Source organism: Psammomys obesus, unplaced genomic scaffold (genome assembly GCF_907164565.1).
Source record: "Psammomys obesus unplaced genomic scaffold, mPsaObe1.curated_primary_1811, whole genome shotgun sequence".
Lineage (NCBI taxonomy): Eukaryota > Metazoa > Chordata > Mammalia > Rodentia > Muridae > Psammomys > Psammomys obesus.
The window spans coordinates 3,429,188-3,448,242 of NW_026596046.1; the positions used below are offsets into that span (position 1 = coordinate 3,429,188).

General features: G+C 42.5%; 1 protein-coding gene across 1 annotated transcript in view; it reads right to left on the reverse strand.

Annotated features, from left to right (window-relative positions):
• Window positions 1–19,055, reverse strand: part of Entrep2 (endosomal transmembrane epsin interactor 2) — a 401,477-nt gene that overhangs the window by 65,829 nt on the left and 316,593 nt on the right. The gene's annotated exons all lie outside the window — the stretch shown is intronic.

Genomic DNA, 19,055 nt, shown 5'->3' on the forward strand with positions numbered 1-19,055 from the left:
AAGGAAGGAAGGAAGGAAGGAAGGAAGGAAGGAAGGAAGGAAGGAAGGAAGAGAAAAGAAAAAGCAGGGCTGGATCAGTGGGCAGAGGGCTTGCCACATGCCCACCAGCGTCTGAGTTTAAAGGCCTGGAGTCTATGGGAGGCTAGAAGAGGTAGTATGTATCTGTAATTCTAGTGCTCCTATAGCAAAATAGGGGGCAGAGGCAGAAGAGTACTCAGAAGCTCACGGGCTGCAGCCTGATGGACACAGCAACAAACAAAAGACGCTACTGTATATATATGTGTGTGTGTGTGTGTGTGTGTGTGTGTGTGTGTGTGTATTATTGAAAATAGATTCTTTTCCCATACAATACATCCCAAGCAGACTCTTCACCCCCTCCACTAGAACACTGTCTTAAGCAAAGTGGTAGGTGAGTACAGATACACCCAACGTTGTCCTCTGATAGCACATGTATCACACACACACACACACACACACACACACACACACACACACACTCCAAAAAGAAACATCTTTACATTCCATGAGACTGCAGGTGAATTACAGAAATAAATGTAATCTGAAAATCACTCACAGGCATTTGTTAGTCTTTGGAGATGTGCTTTGCCCCATTCCTCTTTCACGATTACAAATCACCTGTCTCACTCCATGACCCCTGAAACTCCTTCCCATCCATCAGTAATCAACCTATCTTAATCTTCAAGGCTTGGTCAGGTTTTCCATTCCCATCTCCACCCAACACTTGTCATACTATGTGCAGCTCAGATGACCTGTCACTGTCAGAAACTTCTGAATATGTTAAAATAGTTTGTAATAAGGACCATGGAAGAAAACGAATGCATCCTAAGAACTTGGATAAACAACGGCAATGCAGGAAAAGATATGAGAAAAAGAAAAGAATTACCAGTGCCTGAGAGGAAAGGGGATTAAAAAAGTTGAAAACCTCGATATAAAAATGTCTAAACAGAAAACATTCACTAAATCTATGGGATTTTACTCAAAGCTGCTGCAACATGAAACAAATTCTTTTCCTTAGACTAGCAGGTACCCTACTTCCAATAAATCCTGATAAATGTTTCACATCAGGTGACTCATTGCCCACGTGTTTTTTTTTTTAAAACAGACAAATATTGGCCCAATGTAACTGTAAAAAAGCGATTTTTCATTGTATGATGTATTGCAGAGAATGGTGCCACAGATTTCTGTGCATCATGCCTGTCATTCCTGGTCACGGGGTGTGGCGTCAGGCCACAGCCCCAGAGCTAAGGAACGTCCAGGGATTCATCAGAGGCTTGCTTTCCCTATAAGACGTGTCCCCTGCAGGTACAAAGCTCAGGGCCAAGATGGCATGCTGACTTTCCATCTGCACCCACCTGAGCTGTGGCCCACCAAGCTCCTGCCCTGAGTTCCTCTTCCTGTTGCTGTGATCATTCACATGCTTTGACCTGTATATTTTTGCCATCGACACCAATGAATTTCACGTATTTGCCTAACTTTATGAATGCCAAGAATGATTACTATATTTAGATGCAGGTGACTGATGCTTGCTGGTATCGTATTATACAGTATAAAAACACTCTATTGTTTTTTTTAATGCCTAATCTACTGATGGGCCATTGTTTGGTAGTTACAAGTAAGCTGCTACCACATTCTGGATTTGTGTTCTAGGACATACATGTGCCATTTCATTTAAGTATAATATACCTATTGAATGGAGCTACTGAGCCTCTAGGGATCTTTATAATGCAGGAATGTTTCTAGTGTGGTTTTTACCAATTTATATGCCACCAGAACAGTGCCAGCATCCTTAACCTTCACATCCTAGCTTTTTAATTTTGGCAAGAAGAGTAACAAAGGGAGAAGTTCACCACAGTGAGAGACTAAGCCAAGAAGAAGAAGAGGAGGAGGAGGAAGAGAGGAATGAGGAGGAGAGAAGGAGGAGGAGGAGAAGCAATGTGCACAGACAAGAGATAAAGGAACCTCTGCAGCAATTAGAAAAGAAAAACAGACCATCTCTGAGACCAAGCAAGTCACACCGAAGGAGGAGACAGCGGCCCTGGGAACTATTCTGAAAATGGAAAACACAGCTTGCCAAAGCCACCGGGGCAGATCGCTTTGACAGATCTTCAGTTCTTTTGGAGCAACTGAAGAGAAATAGAAACAGGAACACAAAGCACTAAACACAGCAAAATAAAACAACTCTAACTTCAGGATCCAAGAGCCTGTACATACAAGTAGTACATGTTTCTGTTAAATGTGCGGCTTGAAAAGTCTACACCTTCTTATATAGTTTCTCTTTTCATCACCTGAAGGCAATTATTTATAGAGCCAAAGTTTTCAGTTTTGGTGATGTCCAAATTTTTGCATTCTAATCATTTCTCTAAGAACTTTTTGTGGAGCCTTAGGTCCTAATGATTTTCTACTGATTTTCTCTAAAGGCCTTATGCTTTTATCATTGCTCTTTGATTCATAAGACTTTCAAGTTAATGTTTGTATAAGATACAAGGTTTTGGTTGAGGCTGATTTTGCCTAGAGATGTCTAACTGACCTAAAGTCTGTGGCAAGGCCTTCTCTTCTCCATTGCTTTGTAAAAACTCAGCAAGTTTTATCTGTGTGAATCCATTTCTGGCTTCTCTGTTCTGTCCCACTGTTCTGTCCATCTCCATCACAAAGCACTTGCTGTATACAAATGAGAGCCTGAGCCCTCAACAGCGGTGTGACTGTTAACTCCAGTGCTGAGGTGGGGGAGGGGAAGACAGGTGGATCCAGCTGAAAGGGTAAGCTCCAGATTAAGGCCGAAACTGAGTGGGGCACATGTCTTTAAGCCTAGCTCTCAGGAGGCAGAGGCAGAGGGGTCTCTGTGAGTTCAAGGCCAGCCAAGTTTACAGCCAGGGTTATATAATGAGGCCTTGTCTGAAGAAAAAAAAAAAAAGATGGTGAAGGGACTAGAGAGATAGCTAAGCATTCAGCAGTTAAGGGTCCTTTCCAGAGAACCCAGGTTTGGTTCCCAGCATCCACATTAGGTGGCTTATAATTATAACTTCAACTTCAGGGGACCCAATACAATCCTCTGGCCTCCATGGACACCCACATACACATGTCATATATATGTGTGAAGATACACATACATGCACACCTAAATGCATAAAAAAAATAAATCTTAAAAAATTATGGTGGAGAGCATTAGAGGAAAAGAGGGGTTACAGTCTTGATAACTGCAGCTATAATCCAGAAATGGAACACATGGGTTCTTACTATTTTATTATTTTCTTTTTCATTCCATATATACTTTAGAGTCTGATTGTCGATGCCTATATAAATTCTTGCTGGGAGTTTGATAAGAGTCAATAAACCTGCACCTCAATTTGGGAAGAATGAACACTGTGTTAAAATTCAAGGATAGAGCACGACTCTCCACTTACCTTGCTCTATTTCATTATTCTACAGTTTTCCGTGAATGAATCTGACATATGCTTTGTTAGACTTATAAGTATTGTGAATGCCTATAAATGATACTTCATTTTAAATTCCAGTGTCTCCTTTCTCATTTCTAAGGTAGAGTAACATATCAAATTGTGGGTTTCTATGCATCTCCAAACACATCAATTATGTTTTGTTGGTGTTAAATATTTGTACTGTTTGCTGTCTTTTAAAAAATTTCATTGTGATTTTATACATAGATACCAATGCCCTATAAAGCAAGTTGATTTTATTTTTTCCTTTGTAATCTGTATGTCTCTCATTTTATTTTCTTGTCTGGCTACACTGGCTTAAACTTCCATTACCATGTCCATGTTGGATAACCCCTGTGAGAATAAGCATGCTTGTTTGGTTCTCGATTTTAGGAGAAAAGTATTCAATCTTTCACCATTAATTGTGTTAATTATAGGACTTTGCAGTCACTTGTCTAGCTTAATGGTGTTACCTACACCTATTTTCTAAGCTATTTTTTGTTTTTGTTTAAAAATATGAGCTCACTTTCTTTAGACATTATTCAATGAGAAAATGTTAATACAATTGGTACATAGGACCCTAAACTACAGTTAGACTAGGCACAACTGTCATTTCACAAAATAAAATTATTCAAAATAGTCATGACTGCTTTCTAATTCTAAAGATTAGATCAGGGAGTTCTGACTCCCTTTTTTTATGGAAAATAGATTTTTCATACAATATTTTCTAATGAGTTATTTTTTTAAATCACAAGAGGATGTTCAATTTTGCCAAATGTCCTTTCTGTATCATGCTAAAACAACCATGTGGTGTTTCTTCTTTGTCCTGTTCAAGAGAGTGGATTAAATTGATTGGCTATGTAATGATGTGTATAATTTATAAGCATGAATATGCATTTCCTTTTGCTATTTTCAAGGACTTTGCAAATTTATTAATGAGTTATCTCTGGAACTCTTTTTCTGCATTGTCTGTCTCTACTTTTGGTAGAACAGTAGTTTCATTAAATCAGTTAAAAAGTGTAACTTTCTCTTCTATTTTCTCAAATAGCATGTAGAAATGATATTAATTTTTAAAATACTTGGTTCATTCTCCAGTGAAACCCCGGGTATTTTATTCTGGAGAGATGTGAAATTACAAATTTCATTTCCTCACTAGCTATAGAATTACTCAGGTTTGTTTCCTATTCCACAAGTTATGGTAGCCTATATTATTTTTCTTCATTAATGTACTAATTTGGTCATTTTATATCCCAATTGCAACCCCACTCCCTCCTCTCCTTCCCAGTCCCACTCTCCCACACACTTCCCCTAAACCCCCTTCCGTGGTACCAGCCCACCCTGGTACATCATGCTGCATCAGGACTAAGTGACTCCTCTTTTACTGGAGCAAGACAAGGCAGCCCTGGGGAAACAGGGTCCAGAGGGGAGGAAACAGAGTGCAAGTCAGAGACAGTCCCTGCTCCAAGCCCCTGCTTGTTAAGGGACCCACTTGAGGATCAAGCAGCCCATCAGCTTCTTTTGTGTAGGGGCCTAGGGTCAGTGTTTGCATGTTCTTTGGTTGGTGGTTCATTTTCTGTGACCCTCCATGGGCCCAGGTTAGTTGGCTATTTAGGTCTCCTTGTGGTGCCCTTGCCCCAAGCTCTAGCTCCCCAATCCTTCCCCTAACTCTTCTATAAGATTCCCTGAGCCAGCCTATTGTCTGACTGTGGATCCCTGCATCTGTTTCTATTATATGCTGGATGAAGCCTCTCAGATGACAGTTATGCGAGGTCTCTGACTGCAAGGATAGCAGAGCATCATTAATAGTGTCAGGGATTGGCTCTCCCCCATGGGGTGTGTCTCAAGTTTGGCCAATCATTGCTCTATCTTTTACCCTTGCACATATTGTAGGCAGGACAAATTTTGAGTTGAGGGTTTTGTGGGCGGGTTGGTGTCCTCCTCCCTCCATGATAAGTCATAATAGCCCATACCTTTGTAAGGAGGTCGGTGATTTGTATATAACTAGTGAGACTTGCCCATATTTCTTGCATTACTACCTTATAATACTTTTGATGGTTACAAAAGATCATCTGGAGATGCTCTTCTTTGTACTCTAGATCTTGGCCATCAGTGTCTTGTATCTCTTTCTCTCTCCCCCCCCCCTTCCTTCTCTCTCTCTCTTGCTAGATGTTTGTAAGTTACTTTGGACTAATTTTGCTATTCCTCAGTGTCTCTATATTTTTAATTAAAATTAATTGTCTATATTATAAGTCTGTGGGGATCCAATACAGTGTTGATTTTACATCATGAATTATTATATTACACTAACTAACAAATTTATCATTTCACAAACCAACTCTTTCTGGGTAAAACATTTAAAATCTACTTTTAGCAATTTATTATACAATATTTTTATTTATTATACCCGCGACTGCATAGTAGCTCACTGTGGTTCTCAACTAACGCTATGACCCTTTAATACAGTTCCTTATGTTGTTCGTAATTTTGCTATTAATATGAATTATAATGTAAACATCTGATCTATCCAATGGTCTTAGACAACCCCTGTGAAAGGGATGTTCAGCGCCCAAAGGGGTCGTGGCCCACTCTGAGAACCATTGATCTAACTAAAACTTTGTCCTCTCTGATTATCACACCCACTTTCTTGTCTCCTGCTCCAGTAACTCTCATTCTGCTTTGCTGCTCTGAGTTCATTATCTGGATTCCAATGTAAGTGGGTCACGTGGTGCTTGTCTTTCTGGGCCTGACTTATTTCATTCAGCACAGTATTCATGTTGGTTACAAATAATAAATTTTCCATCTTCAGTTGGATAAAAACCATCTATCAAATGATGGAGTTTCATGCTGCTCACATATTTTAGCTACGGTGAGAAGTAATAAACCTGAGTGTGTTGGCATATTTTCAGCACACACAGTTCATTTCCTTTAGGCACAGACCAAGAAATGGGGTAGCTAGATCACATGGGAGTCCTGTTTCATTTCATAAGGGACTTCTCCACTCTTGTACATAGTGGTCGTATTAATATGTATTCTCACTTGCAGTAAATATTGTCAATGAAGTGGTGCATAATTTCAATAGTCTGAAGAAGCAAGCATCAGTTTAAACCAATTAAGAACAGGGAAAAAAACTATACTTCTCACAAACAACAAATACCACTAGTCTGGAGAATTGGGGCAGATGTACACTGGCTCCTGTATGGAGAAGCTGCAAATCCTATAGATGCCATCTTTTCCCAGGAAAACATGCCAGTGTGCTGGCACTCTAGTCAGAGTCTCGGTGCCATGGGTGGAACAGGAAGATATTAGTTTAGAGGTTTTATAGAAAAATAATGTGTGCAAGAATTACCCAGAACATTCTTTACAAAGAATAACCATGGGAGGGGTGGACATTATTCTTACATTCAAGGTGTTAAAATCAAAACATGAAGGTAATGGCTTTAAGTAGACACCAATAAGAGAGTGTCAGAATGAGGAACAATGACCCAACAGAGTGTGACACAGGAAAAATGACATTTCAATCTTGTAAAAAGAAAGAGCAGCCCTTATTACAAGGGGTGAGTTTGGTGGTGGTGTCACCTAGTTCAGCCACTATGGAAGTCACTATGGAAAATCTTCAGAAACACTAAAAATAGACCCAGGCTGTGACCAAGCTATTCCACTTATCTGTCTTCTTGAAAGACTCCAAGTCCACACATCACACACATGCTTGAGCTTCAGTGGTTACAGGGACATTACTCTCAGTAGCTACGTTATGGAACCAACCTATGTGTCCAATGACAGAGAAGTGAGAGCAATTCTCAGTTTCAAAAAACAAAAAACCCAGAATTGCTAAAACGATCCTTTACAACAACAGATCGTCTGGAGGTATCTCCATCCCTGATCTCAAGATGGACTACAGAGCAATAGAAATAAAAACTGCATGGTACTGGCATAGAAACGGAACAGTGGATCAATGGAATTGAATAGAAGAGCCAGATATAAACCATAAACCCACACATCTACGGATACTTGATTTTTCACAAAGAAGCCAAAAGCCATACAACAGAAAAAAGTTAGCATCTTCAACAAGTGGTGCTTATCTAACTAGATATCTACATGCAAAAAAATGCAAATAGATCCATATTTATCACCCTGCACAAAACTAAAGTCCAAGTGGATCAAAGACCTCAACATAAAACCAGACACACTAAATCTGTTAGAAGAAAAAAATGGGGAAGAGCCTTGAACTCCTTGGTACAGGAGACAACTTCCTGAACAGAACACCAACAGCACAGGCTCCAAGATCAACAATCAATAAATGGGAGCTCATGAAACTGAAAAGCTTCTGTAAAGCGAAGAATACTGTTATCAGAAAAAAATGACAGGCTACAGACTGAGAAAGGATCTTCACCAACCCTATATCTGACAGAGGGCTAATATCCAGAATATATAAAGAACTCAAAAAGTTAAAAAGCAACAAATCAAGTAATGCAATTAAAAATGGGGTACAGAGCTAAACAGAGAATTCGCAGTAGAGGAATATCAAATGGCAGAGAAACACTTAAAGAAATGCTCAACGTCCTTAGTTATCAAAAAAATGCAAATCAAAACAACCCTGAGATTTTACCTTACACTTATCAGAATGGCTAAGATGAAAATCTCAAGTGACAATACATGCTGGAGAGGATGTGGAGAAAGGGGAACCCTCCTCCACTGCTGGTGGGAATGTAAACTGGTACAGTCACTTTGGGAATCAATCTGGCACCTTCTCAGACAATTAGGAATAGTGCTTCCTGAAGATCCAGCTATACCACTCCTAGGTATATATCCAAGATATGCTTAAGTATGTAACAAGGACATTTGCTCAACCATGTTTGTAGCAGCTTTATTTGTAATAGCCAGAATCTGGAAACAACCCAGATGTCCCTCAATGGAGGAAAGTATACAGAAATTGTGGTACATTTACACAATGGAATACTACTCGGCAATTAAAAACAAGGAAATCATGAAATTTGCAGGCAAATGGTGGGAAATGGAGAAGATCATCTTGAGTAAGATATTCCAGAAGCAGAAAGACACACATGGCAGATACTCACTTACAAGTAGATATTAGACATATAACATGGGATAAACACACTAAAACCTAAAGAAGCTAAGCAAGAAGGACCCTGGGTAAGATGATAAATCCTTACTCAGAAAGGCAAATGGGAAGGACATAGGAAGAGGGAGAAAATAGGAACAGGACAGAAGCCCATCCCAGAGGGCCTCTGAAAGACTCTACCCAGGAGGGTATCAAAGCAGATGCTGAGACTTATAGCCAAACTTTGAGCAGAGTGCAGGGAATCTTATGAAAGAAGTTAGAGATAGAAAGAGCTGGAGGGGACAGGAGCACCACAAAGAGAGCAACAGTACCAAAAATTCTGGGCCCAGGGGTCTTTTCTGAGACTGATACTCCAACCAAGGACCAGGCATGGAGATAGCCTAGAACCCCTGCACAGAAGTAGCCCATGGCAGCTCAGTCTCCAAGTGGGTGTACTAGTACACCCGCTAGTAAGGGGAACAGGGACTGTCTCTGACATGAACTCAGTGGCTGGCTCTTTGATCACTTCCCCCTGATGGGTGAGCAGCCTTACCAGGCCACAGAGGAAGAAAATGCAGCCATTCCTGATGAGATCTGATAGGCTAGGGTCAGAGGGAAGGGGAGGAGGATCTCCCCTATCAATGCACTTGGGGAAGGGCATGGGATGAGATGAGAGTGGGAGGGTGTGATTGGGAGGGGATGAGGGAGAGGGCTATAGCTGGGATACAAAATGAATAAACTGTAGTTAATAAAAATTAAATAAATTGAAAATGAAAAAAAAACAACAGAGAAGTGTATAAAGATAAGGCAGTATGTATATTCAGTAAGATTTCATTCACAGAGAAGAATTAATGAAAATATGTGATTTTCAGGAAATTAGATGCAACTGAAAATGATCACATTAAATGAAGGAAGGCAATCATACAATATCATGTTTTCTTTCATTTGTTGTTCCTAGATCTTATATAGATATGTATAGATGACATGAGAGTAGAAATAAAACAAAGGAACAAATAGAACAAAGGAACTAATGAAAGGGGAGTTGTGGGGCTAAGGGGCATTGAACAATTTTGAACACACAGTTGGATGCAAACATACAATTAATACACACAACAAAAAGATGCTTAAAGTTTTGGCAAGAATGTATAGAAATTGGACTTCTCTTGTATATTACTGCCAAGGATACAAAAATGGTATGCCATCTGTGGAAAAACAATACAACATTTCTTCTTAAATTAGAACTAAATTGTGTCCAGCAAGTTCCCTTGGGTGTATACAGTGAGTGAAAGGAGCCACCATCACGTCACAGAAGGGTAACTACCGTGGCTTCCAACTCAGATGGGCACCTGAAGCAGCCACATTCACAGGACAGGAAGGATAAGGGAGCCATTTTAGTTCTTAGGATGGGAAATTTGTAGAGAGACAGTGTTGGCGCCAGCAAATGGGCTCCACAATATTGTGCACATGGTTAAGGTGGGAGATTTTATGTTGTGCGTATTCTGTCGCGACTGAGAATTAATATTTAGTTTTCACAGACCTATTCTCACTAAAGTGACGATGACAAGAGCCCTAGCGGATGACATTGGCTCTTGCTGATCTTTAACAGGGTCCCAGAACTTTGAGACTCAGAAGTTAAGTGGTAAATGATACTCTGAGCATTCCGTAGCCTGCCCCATATAACAGTTTCATTCCAATAAACCATGGTAGCTAAGAACACAGTTAAGCCACAGATGGATTTCTGCTGAACCTGAGGAATAGGACGAAGTCAGCCCCGCCTACCTCACGCATGCTCGGGATGCTTGCATGAGTCTACAATTGGGCATAACTGAAAACAAAGTCACCACCTCACTGCCTTATGTAATCTATGGGACACTGAGGGGGAAACACAGTGTGCTTTCAACTGACAGAGTCAATGACCTTGCAGTTGTGACTTTGGCATGCCCCCTGGGAATCACCAGCTCACTCTCACTGGCCTCTGTCTCCTGGCCTGCCCTGCCTCCCTGGGCTAGTAACTTGGTTTCCAGTGTCAGCCTTCCCCCAGTGCTGTCCTTTTGTCAGCATCCAAAGGTCACATAGAGCTCATCTGTGTTTCTATCAGCGAATGGCAGGAGTGTAGCATCCCTCTTTTTGTTGTGTAAGCCTTTCTAGTCCCAGACAGGCTGATGGACCATAAATAAGGGGACAGGTTAGCTTTTAAATGCTCCAAAGAGAGTTACGGAGAATTACTGTGGTTTCATTTGCAAAGCTCTGCTGTGTCTTTCTCAGTGACCCCGACGCCAAGGGGCACTCTTGGAATAAATCTGTCAGCTGTTTGCACATCCAGATGTCAAGGTCAGAGAACTAATCATCAGGTTTCCCGAATTCTTCTTAGAATTAATCACACACTCAGTGAAATAACCGATGGAAAAGATTTATTTGGAGGTCTCTTCCCTGGGGCCACTGGAGGGTTCTTTGGAATGAAGAAAAAACAAAAAAAAAAACAAGCTTTTCAGCTAAGCCAGCCTGCTTTCCTTTCCCAGGGACCATCCTGCACCGCAGAAACAGTCCTGCCTTTTGCCTGAGCTGCTTTAGTGCCAATGCCAAGCACAGAGATGGAGTTAAGATTATACAATAATTTCTTACCCATTCATGATATGGTTGAGAATGAACTAAGTCCTCCCTCACTGTGCACTTGACACTGGTTTCAGAACGCACACACTCATGGAAGCTCCTTATGTTACCATATCTGTACACCTATGCACCTCCTCCTCCTTGCTGAAGGTCACCTCTACGTGACTTATAATGCTCACTGCAGTGTAAATGCAGAGTTGACTGAGTCAGCTCGGTAGAGCCCATGGATAAGAAGGATTGTTTTTAAAAAATGGGCTCTGGGAGCTGGAGAGATGGCTCAGAGGTTTCGAGTACTGTCTATTCTTCTAGAGGACTCGTGGTTTGATGCCCAATGCCCATTCTGTAGTGTACAACAGCCTATAACTTCAGTTCCAAGGGATTCAACACCCTCTCCTGGCCTCTGTGGGCAACAGGCATACATATGGTACACAGATATATATACAGGCAAAACACCCATACACATAAAATAATAAAATAACCATACACATAAAAAACTTAAAAGAATATTGGAACAGTGTCACATTTCCTAGAAACACTTGCTTGGAATACTTTTTCCATGCCTTCAATTTAAGGTTGCATGTGTCTTTGAGGCTGAGGTATGTCTCTTATATGCGACTATAAATGGATCCCATCTCATAACTGAATCAGATAGCTGTTGTCTTTTAAGTGGAAAGTTGTGACCATTAATAGTTAGAGCTAATACTGAAAGGTATGTATGTATTCATTCCAGTCATTTTGTTGATTTTGTTGTGTTGAGTGTTTTCCAATTCCTTGTCTGATTAACTATTAGCTATTAACTAACTCATATTCCACTATCTTGGATAATCTAAAAGAAATAAATGAATGTCTAGATGCATATAACCTATTTTTAAAAATACCTAGAACACACAAGCACACCAAAGCAGCAATTAAAACAACAATCTGCCAACTGAAAACAAAATCTAGGCCCAGATGGATTCACTGCTGAGTTCTATCTGACCTTTGAAGCAAAACTAATATCAATAATTCTCAAGCTAGTCCATTAAACAGATAAGAAAAGAATACTACCCACTTCTTTATAAAACTATAATTATCCAGATACCAAAATCAGATTTAAAGAGTAACAAGAAGACCATTACAGGTTAATCTCTGGGCTGAACACAGATGAAAAATTCTCAATAAAATACTTGTAAACCAAATTCAAGAGCACAGCAGAAAGATCATTTACCATGATCAAATTGGCCTTATCTCAGAGGTTCAGGGATCTATACAAATCAATACACACAATAGATAACACAAGCATAGAAATTACATTATAATCTCAGCAGACACAGAAAAGGCTCTTGACAAAACCCAGTATATATGTATGATGATACCTTTGAAGAGACTACAAATAGATGGAACACATCTCAATACAGTAAGTGCTATGTGTGGCAAGCCTACAGACAGAGTACATCATGTGGGGAAAACTTGAAGCATTCCCACTAAAAAAAGGATTAGGACAAGGGCTGTGCTGTTTCCACACTTGTTCAATATTGCACTTAAAATGTTACCAAGGTTAATAAGACAACAGAAGGGACTAAAGGAATATAAACGGGAAGGAATAAGTCAGGGTATCTTTTTTCAGATGATATTATCATTTGTCTAAAAGCCCGGGAACAATTTTCTCCTTGTCTACAGGGTACCTCCCCACTCTGTGACTGAACCCTACTGATTTCTAGATCTTATTGTTTTAATATGGTCACCTCATTATAGTCCTAAAGGGACGCAGCCATGGGCAGGCATCTCTAATACTGTGAGCCAGAATAAATCTCTCCTTATACATTGACCTTCACAAGCATTTTGTTTCTACAGTAGAATCCTGACAGACTCACTCGTGCTTCGAATGTGTCAGTGTCTAGGCTAGCGTTCACAAGTGGAGTACAGACTATGTCAACATCGTGGAGTTCTCTGATACTTGAGAGCAGACGACGTGACAGAGGAGGATCTTGTGGAAAACCTGCAGTCACCCTGGCTGCAGAGATAGCCTGCTAGACAAGCAAGGAGACCTGAGTTTGGACTCCCAGTGCTCAGATAAAAAGGCAGGAATAGCAGCACATGTTTGTGACCCCAGTGCTGGAGGCACAAAGACACACAGATTCTAGATCCTTTAGCCAGTTAGCCCAGCCAATTGGTGACTGCTGAGTTTTGTGAGAGACCACATCTGAAGAAAATAAGGTGATGATCACAAACGTGTACATACGCACGCACATGTACAGGCATGTACACACACACACACACACACACACACACACACACATACTATATTCTGAGAAAATGGGGAAATAAGGTGTTAGTTAAGCCTCATGAGAAAGACAACAGAGAAACAACAGAGCAGGGCTTCTATACTTGATGCCAGTCAGCTCTTAAAAAGCACACGTGCGCACACACACAGAAGTCATTGAGGATACAGGGTCTCACTAAGTAGCCTTAGATAGCCTAGAACTTCCTATTTAGACCAAGCTGGCCTCTACCTCCCGAGCGCTGAGATTAAAGGTGTGTGCCATCCTGCCCACCACTTACACGTTTTAAACTGACAAATAACACTATGTCTTTATCCTACACGACATAATGTTTTGCCACACACACACCCACACACATCGGGAAGCTTTAATACAGTTAGTTAACGACACACGACCTCACCGACTTCCCAGACGCTGGGGGCAGACTGAGGATCACTAGCCATAGTGGTTGGGCAGGGCCTGGGGAGCTGTTGGTCAAAGGCTCAGTCACTACAGCCAGACAGAAGGGAAACATCTCAAGCTTTGGTACCCAGTGAGACGATGACAATGGTCACACTGCATTCTCTCCGCACTCCTGCGCAACTGTGGCAGTCCCGTGCCACCAGCCCAGCCCAGCCCAGCCCAGCCCATGTCTGTGTGTGCTTTGCTTAGCATCACTCTCCCCTCAGCTCTGGGGGCAGGATTACTTCAACATTGGGGTTTGGGTGTTCTCATGTAGCTCGCGCACGCGCACGCGCGAATTCGGGGAAGATGAAATAACAAAGGGTGCTGCTAGCCTCAGCCTGGCTCCTTCTAAGCTCACAAGTGGGTATTCATCACCACAGCGTTTCAGGCCATCAAGGAAGCCTGCTGATAAGAACCTATTACTATTTCTGATTCCCGATGTTCACACCTCAGAACACAGGAAGACAGTCTGGGGAAGGCATCCATTCGTTTTCAAAGGCCAGAAGCTGCTACCTTCTTTGTTTTCTTAATAGAATGTTAAGAGTACGTGGCGATGGTGAGAAACACATAAAAAAAAAAAAAATCCATTCCTTTAAAATGGACAATCTGAAGAGAAGCTGGGTTTCTTAATTTTCCGTTGCTAGGATAAAATACCATAGAAAATGATCTCAAAAGGGGAGGAAATGCATTTTGACTCCTGGTTGATGGGCCACGTGGTTTTGAACTGTGATAAGACAATACCTCATGGAGAGATATGGCAAAGAAGGCTGTTCTCATCATAGCCAGGAGAGAACGAGCACACCCCAGTGACTTAACTTCCCCCTGCTAGGCCTGACCTGTTCCAGTAGCACCACAGGCTAGACATGAAGCCTTTCACCCATGAGGCCTTTGAGGGATGCTCATAATCCAAACTATAGCACCGGGGTTTCATGTTTGTTTGCATGTGCATTAAATATTTAAGGAGATATTCCAAAAGATAGGATTTTGAGTCTTTAGGTCAGATAATTAAGTCTGAAGTTTTCCTTAGCCTCGATAGCAGGGAGGCTACCTACTGCTCTTATTTCCTTCCCCTTTGTTTGGGTCTCTGTTAAGCTCTCTGATTATCGGTGAAACAGTAAGTCTTTAATATTTGAGCTCACATGTGCCATCCTGATAAGAGACAGAGAAAGGCAGGATCTGAATGTGAGACAGGGAGATGCCAGCTGGAACTCCTGACAGTGGGGCAGCTGTCGAGTGGAATAGCCAGCCAGCCTCACCAACTCTCCATGAACTCAAGCTTATCTTCAGAGGACGTGGCATCAGTCCTGGGCATTCTCACAGACCTCTGTATGTGATGGCACCATCAAGGCCAGCATCCATCACTAGGCCAGAGACACTCGCATGCTCCCCAGCCAAGCAGAAAAAGCCAGGCTGCTGTTCTCAAGGCAATTGAGAGAAAGAGAAAAGAGAAAGGCAATCACCCAAGGAGCTGACGCTTCACATGAAGACCCTGTCCGTGGCTCTGCAGAGGAGGTTACAACCTCCAAATCCTCCTGGAACTCCTTTTGTTAATTACGCGGACTTGGTTGCACTTTCAGCCGAAATCTTAACAATTAACACTGACATCAGAGAACGGCTGTACTTTGCTGGCACAAATAAAGAAAGGTATGAAGAGAATCCTGCTACTTAACTGGGGGGGAAAAAGGCACTGGATGTCTTTCTTGATGGAGCCTCAAGCAGAAAGAACCAAGGAAGAACAGTGAGATGCCTAAAAGACGAAGGTTCGTGGTCACATTACTTACAAAAGCAGTGTTTCTCAAAGGTTAACGATTGGGGAGGTGGTGGCTGGAGGATCCGAAGTTCGATGTCTTCCTCAGTATAGACCACACAGGAGCCTTTGCCTCAATAAATACACCCGAAAGCTTAAAAATGGCTGTCCAGATCAAAGTTTCTGCCTGGTCACCTTCTAGAGCACATCACCTCCAGAACAAACAAACAAGCAAACAAAAACAAGCTTATGCTGCCCTCCCCCACCTTTCTCTTCTCTGTCCTGCACTGTAAAAGGGTACTATCCCACCCCTACTGTCACTAGCCCAGAAGCTGTGCTGCAGGGAGTGCGGAGTGAGGAACCAGAGGAAGCTCAGCAGGTGCCTGCGCTCCTGGTCTGGGGGCTTTGTTTGCAAGGCACATATGCAGAACACAGGCTTCCTTATACTCGCCCCCCTCTCGGTCCTCTACCCATAGACACAAATGCCTGCCAAGTGGCATCTCTTCCTTCCTAGACTGTAAGTCCAACGCAACAAAGCATACCATTTTTATGAGTTGAATTCTTTCTAGTCTCAAGTTTAATAACTTCTAAAATTCTCCACGGGAAGGCTTGGTTCATAAAAGTGAATGTACTTCTGGGAAAACAGAAAACACTCACACAGAACCTACAGATAATAGTGTTCCTCCATGGCCATGGAATTCTGGGACTCTGCGACATGCCCAACTCTAATCCCAGAATGCTCAAGTCCCTCCACGTCCCCCCCTGCCGACACACAATGGCATAGAATTTGCCTAAGATCTATACTTGTCTATTTCAAATAATCTCTAGGTCCTTATACTATGGAAGGAACACAGTGCCTACATACTTCACATGCATGCACTCCACAAAGTACTCAGTCTGAGGCAGATTCAAATTTCAGCTCTTGGAATTTTCTGAAACTTGGTCTTGCTATTGGAGTCAGGATTTATTTCATGTAGATCACACTGGCCTTGACTCGAAATCCTCCTGTCTCAGCCTCCCAAGTGCTGGGTATTGTTGGGGTGTTCATGAAGTGGGGGAGCTTGGAGCTAAAGATGCAGATGCGGTGGCCGTTGAATTCTGTGTCCCTGTCAAGTTTAATGGTGCAAACACATTAAACGAAGAAGTTGGGCAGAGTTGTTAACTGGTTGCCCTTGGGCTAGGGGACAGTTACATAAAGTTAAGGTTTCTTTTATTCCTCAATGCTGGGAGAACCACACTGTGCATAATTTACTATTTCTAGCTTTTTATTTTTTTGAGAAATGGTGAGTTCCAGGCTTGTAGGCATCTGAGAGATCTAAACCCTCAAGATGAGAGCTCCTGGCCCCAGCTGTCATGAGTTTGTGTCTGGCCTGGTCCTGACAGACGCTGAGTTTTATCTTCTCCACCCTAAGAAGTAATGTTCCCTCTCCCACCACGTTACCATGCCCCCACACCAGGCTCCTCTCCTTTCCTGACGCACTGAGGGACCCAGGAAGACGGACACAAGATGGGGATTGCATCAGTTATAGAGCCTGGATGTCAGCTTCATGCCGTCTAAAAGAGCCATAAATCCACACAATGACTGTTTCCCTCTTCTCCTCCCTCAGCCCTCTTACACACACATTCCATAAACCATCAAATCCCTGTTAAAGGGCATAGAGAGACATCTCTAGTGGCTAAGAGCACTCGATGCTCTTCCAGAGGACCCTGATTCGATTCCCAGCACCCACATAGTGGTTTACAACCATCCTTATCTCCAGATTTGTGAGTCTGGCACCCTTTTCTGGCCTCCTCCAACACTAAGCTAGCTAGTGGCACCTAGGCATATATACAAACAACACACACACACACACACACACACACACACACACACACACACACACACTAAAATTTAAAAAGTAAAATTTAAAGAAGCCCTGTTAAACACAATGCCCACTCAGAAGACCTGGCTACATCAGTGTCTCTGCTTCAGGCAAGAGGTAGAGAGAACAGGGACATCACCCCATGCCTGCAGCACTGAATGGGGGACTTCTTGTCCCACTACATTCCATAGATCCTGTCAAAAGGGAAGCAGAACCTGTCTGGGGAGCACTCAACTGACAGAGGACTAACGAGGGGGAAGTCCCAGCAGGGATGAGGCAAAGTCCTAAGCTTGCCCACACAGGCAGCCAGCCATGAACTCTGGATTGGAGAAATCCAGCCCAACAGATGTGAGCTGGCCCACACATGATGTGGGGTGCCCTGGAGTACCAACGGACTTTCCACACTCCCCGTTGGCAGTCACCCCTCAAGTTCCCTCCCATGCCTCAGTGAGCAGCTGTGAGAGGGCGGCTGACAGTCACTTCCTCCTAACAGGGCACCTGTGACCTGAGGCTGGAGAGATGCTGAAAAGATCCCAGTGCCTCAGGCCTGGAATCCCAGAGAAGAAAACCCACCAGAGGGCAGCATACCGCGCATGCTGCCAGGCAAGCACAGAGAAAGTACAAGGGCAACAGTGAAAACGCCAAGACTCAGCGAGGTCACAGCTGCACTCAGGCACCCCAGCTCCGTGCTTCTCTCCACCTGCGCTACAAGGCCTTGCCTTCAGCTCCCAGAACACACGAGTGAGCCCCAAGCCTTTCTCAGGCACCTGTGGACCTCTAGCCCACATGCTACCTGCTCAGTCACTGTATTGATGCTTATTTTGTTAGGAGTATTTTCTCTGCAAGGAAACTTTTGAGTTTGGAATCAACTTCCAAATCATCATTTTTTTTCCATGAAATCTATTTGTTCACAACAAGGCAAATTCACTCAATAATAAAGTAAAATAGAATGATATTCCCAGAAGAGAAAAAAAATTATGTGTCATTTTAGCAAGGTAACAGTGGAAGTCAAACTCTAAATTTCTCACAAGGCCAGGAGAAGCCAAGAGAAGCCAAGATCATTCCTGACCAGTGCTAAAATGTTAAAACAACAACAACCCCCCAAACAGAAACAAACAAACAAACAAAACAACTTTTAGCAGTCCCTAAGCCCACGATGAAACAATGGCTAGGAAGACCTCTGGAGGACTGCGTGATGTCAATCAAGTTTTCCTTTACTTTCAGAGCCAGACACATCTGACTGTCCCAGCCCGAGGCTGTGTCCTTTTCTAATTTGCTATTCATGGCCATGAAACTAAATCAGGGTTTCCCTGGTTACTGAGAGGCTCTTCTGAGGGATGTGGCTGTGTAATTGGTGTTGGCTTGGTTACTGGATGCTTTCAGGGCTGAGAGCACTGGTAGTAAATGCTGCTATGAGCCCCAGGAAGGAACTAACAGGCTCGGGATAAAATGAGACAGTCCAAAGATTACAGTCCTCCTCAAGGTGTGGCGCTGAGTGTCCACACCTAAGCTCCCGACATCCCTGGCAGACAATAGAGTAAGCGGATCATGAAAATCGTAAGTGCTGGGGAAAACACACACACACACACACACACACACACACACACACACACACACACA